Raw genomic sequence first — 4,338 nt, 5'->3', positions numbered from 1 at the left:
CTGCGCCACTGCAAGGTCTTTTTTTGTCCTCTCTGTCTCTTGCCCCACCTTTTTTCTCTCCCCTGTTTCATTTCCCCCCCAGACTGCTCATTTCCCCCTCTCCCCTGCCTTACACTTCCCCCCTACTCTCTCTATCCTTTTCTCACCTTAACTGTCCTACATACCTTCTTCTCTCCTCCATCTTATCTCCCTCTCCATATCTCCCAACCCACTCCCCCTCTGTGATTCGTGACGTTTTTTTTTGCTTTTTCTGCCAACTGCTGGGTCTGTTCCGCATAGTCAGCACTCCTCAAAATTCCTCCCTTGCCTCCTCTTTCTGTCTCTCCCTCTCCCTCTAGCGTGCGCTCCCCTCCCCTCCCCCCGGTTACTGCTGCTGGTACCTCACAGTCAATGCATCCTATAATCCCGAGCTCCCTCCCCCTCTTGCTGCAGTGTTTCTGCTAATATATATTAGCGTCAGTGCAGCCGTCGTGCGCAAGCCGTGTGCACGCTCTTTCTATCCCCCAGCCCTGTTCTCTCTCTCTATCTGTCCACTGCAGAGCTCCTCTCCTCTCTCTAAACGTTCAGAATGAATGAGCCTCATTTCGCCCTCAACATGCTTTTCTTAGCCCGTTTGTTGCAGCCAGGTGAGTGTGTGTATGTATGCGTCTCCCTCCCTCCCCTCTCCTCTCCCCTCCTTCTCACTATCTCTCCTCTCGTGTATATGCAGTGGTGAGGCAGTAGTAGCAGGGTGGCGCAGGACATGGTGGCCAAGGCAGGAAATGCTGCAGGGGAGAGAAAGAGAGCTGGTGGTGGAGATTGTTCCTCCTCTCTGCACACCCCCCTCCCCTCTTCCCACTTCTCCCTCAGTTTTTAGCCTCTTCCTCATTCCTCATTCCTTTCTGCATTCCTTATCAGCTCTGTGCTTTCTCCACTGGATCTACACCCCCTGTTCAGCTTCTTTAGCTTCAGTCCCCCCTCCATACCTCCTCCTCATGTTTTCCCCGCTCCTCTCTCTGGTTGTTGTTTTTTTGCGCAATTGCACTGCTGTCAATGATTAAAGTGCTGAGGCAGGCTCTTAAAAACTGAAACTGCGGACATTTTCCTGAAATGCAACTACAGAGCATTGAACTCACTTGCTTTGAGCTCATCAAGATCAGTAATCAGATATGTAGCTCATCACAGTTACTTTAACTTCTCACAAATTCTAGTTGTCAGGAAAGGTAGAGGAACCTAACAGCGCCCTTTCCAAATGAACCTCTAATTTGTTTTTATGAAAGAATACATAGGTACATTTTAAAAAATCAGTAAGCTCATCACACATGACTCAGAGGGAACAAAAAGGCATCTACCCACAGTTACAGAGTTGTGGCTGCCTGTGTATAAGATATTGAGCAGTTCACCAATAAGCTACAGCTGCCTATGAAGTAGAAGTAAGGGGCGCAGGGGCGCTACAAAGTGAAACCAGAAAAAAACTCATCCAATGAATGAAAGTTCCACAGTGAGATAATAGAAGTTGCTTCTTGAAAGTTTAGTATCCCGTAAGAGGAGAGTTTGTCCCAGAGAGAGAGAGAGTAAGAAAGCGCCACTGTCCATGGTGCTGAAATATAATCCATCCCACAACACCAGCGGTCCCTGCTGGAAAGCCCCACAGGAAGATGTTTTTACTCTCTGACTGCCTGACCTCACTTCCAAGTTGTTCAGTTTTAGATTTTATTGCCTCTCATTACTTCCTTATTCAATTAAAATAGTCCTAATTTATTAGTTTGTAGTTTGAGAAATACAGAAAACTACTTCTGCAGAATGATGCAGTACTCTGAAACGCATGAGTGCAGAATATTTTTTTGTCAAGCAAGCATATTTGATGCTCCTGCGGAAAACACTGTGAATACTACTGGATATTTTAGATAAAGTAGAGGTTTCAGGCTTCAGTGTCTTGATTTTTCTGCATATACAATACATACAGTTTTGTCAGCTGCGCACAGTGTGAAATATTTGTGCTTTAATGTCTCTGAACTCTGACTGCATACCCATGCAATAGCCTTGGTCTTAGTAGATCTTACCTGAGTGTTGTTAAGTCCAGGAGCTTCAAAAATGAAAAAAAGAGATAATTTCTGCACCAAAAAAATAAATAAATCTGAAAAAATAAAGAAACGTAATGTCAATATAAGATCTGACGAAAATAGGGAGACGGCAAACTTTTCCTGAACAAAAAGTTGTTTCTTCAGATAAGAAGTGCAGTGAAATAAGCAAAACAACAGAGTAAACACCAACAACAAGTAAGAAAGAAAGACTGCAGTGAAAGGACATGAAAGGAAGCAAAAGTCTGAGGGAAAAGAGGAAGATTGATTTGACCCAAAGTGAAGGAAGCTTACTTTGGTAAAGGGAACGAATGGGACAGCAGGATGAGTGAAGCGAAATGGCAGACAGATGCAGAGTAAAATGCAGTAAAGAAGGGGGGAGAAAGAGAAGAAGAAAAGAATGGCAGAAGGGCTATGAATGGGAAAAGGACCAGGGTTGTGAGAGGAGGAAGAGGAGAGAGAAATGAAGCCTTGATTCTCCTCCTTCAATGAAATGTGATTCCTTTATGCGGAAGATGAGAGCGAGCGAGGAAGAGAAAGTGAGGGAGAGAGAGTAGTAGGAGGGAGAGGGGGAGGGCCAGTGAGAGCTCACAGGAGAGGAGGGGGGAGGAGGAGAGTGGTGCATTTCTTTGAATAGAGAAAAAGGTTAACAACATAGATGCTGCGCATGTATGGGCTTTCTTGCTGTGAATGCGTGTCTTTTCTGAAGCACCGTGAGCCCCCCAGGATGGCAACGCAGATCAAATAATTTGACCTCGCTGGGAGAAGAGAGTGAGAGAGAGAGAGAGAGAGAGAGAGAGAGAGAGAGAGAGAGAGAGAGAGAGAGAGAGAGAGAGAGAGAGAGAATAACTGTGGCTTTTTACTGCAGCAGAATTCATTCACTTTTATAGTGCACTCTCCTTTTCGCTGCTCTTCCCCCCTCCGGCACTCTCTTCAGCCCCCTTCCTCCATCAATAGGGGGAGAGACAATATTACACCTGCTGTTCCCTGAGTGTACTGCATTCACTTTCTTTCCCTCCACATCTCCCCCTCTCTCTCTCTCTCTCTCTCTCTCTCTCTCTCTCTCTCTCTCTTTTCGTCCTCATCTTCGGGTGTTTGTCTGAGCCTGCCTTGTTTTCCTGATTTTCCCGCTTTTTCGATCCTTCCATTAAAAATCTGATTTATGGCCTCCCCCAACCTCCCTCTCTCTCACCCTCTACCTCTTCTCGATCTACATGTCTTTACACACACACACACACACACACACACACACACACACACACGCAGTGCATGGGAGAAGTGGCAGAGAGAGCATTGACATAATTGTGCATCGCATGAATCTCAGTGCGGTTGGAGGGGGCTGCAGCAGTGTGTGTAGCACGCACATAGGCTGATTGAGGAGATCTAACATTAGTACGGACACCGCACTCTCGGGAGGCAATTAACACCTACACACACATGCTCATACACACGCACAAACACACACACACACACACACACACACACACACACACACACACACACACACACACACACACACACACACACGGTGCTGCGCCACCTTACGTCAGTCAGGGATTCTTGGGAAAGGGGGAAAATAAGCAGGGTGAAGGATATCCACGTCTCCCCTCTTCCTCCCATCTTTCTGTCACTGTTTTCTCCGAACACATCTTTGGGTGCTCGGAAGCAGGGTTGCTGCAGGTGGGGAGGGGATTGGGATGGGGAGGGGGGGGGTGCTCAAGCTTCGCAGTGGCCTAATAAGGGAGTGGATTTGAATGTACACTGACATGAGCATTGACCATATCAATGCCACAGTGATGGCTGGAACAACTGTACAGCAGAGAGCATAAGGGATGGGACCCCGGCAGTCACATCGCAATAGCTGAAAATACCTTATTATCACTGCGGTGTCAACAACCAGCCTGTGAGGATGCTGACCCATGAATGTGCTCACCTGCTGTCATATGATGCACTAATAAGTAGAAGGCATCGTTGTGCTCCAGGATGCTGTGTTAAAAACAACTTCGCCACCCCTTGTTTCCCCAGCTCCCCCCTCTCAGTCACTGCACCTGCACAAGGTCGTTCTGTGCCCTTCCACCAGCTGATTATCAAGTGAATAATTGCACATACAGCTGGCTTCAGCGCGAGACTCTCATTCGTATTGCAATGTTGATAATCCACATCTATTTCTCCCTTCTTCTAAAATTTCTGCCCCTTTTTCTCCCTCCGCAGACTCCTCAGACTCCTCCCTCCTCCTCCCTTCGGGTTCTCTCATCCTCTCCCTCCCCCCCGGTCCTCT

This window comes from Anarhichas minor, unplaced genomic scaffold (assembly GCF_050575085.1).
Source record: "Anarhichas minor isolate MPS153535 unplaced genomic scaffold, ASM5057508v1 ptg000017l, whole genome shotgun sequence".
Taxonomy (NCBI): Eukaryota; Metazoa; Chordata; class Actinopteri; order Perciformes; family Anarhichadidae; genus Anarhichas; species Anarhichas minor.
Note: the sequence above shows the minus strand (reverse complement) of the source record.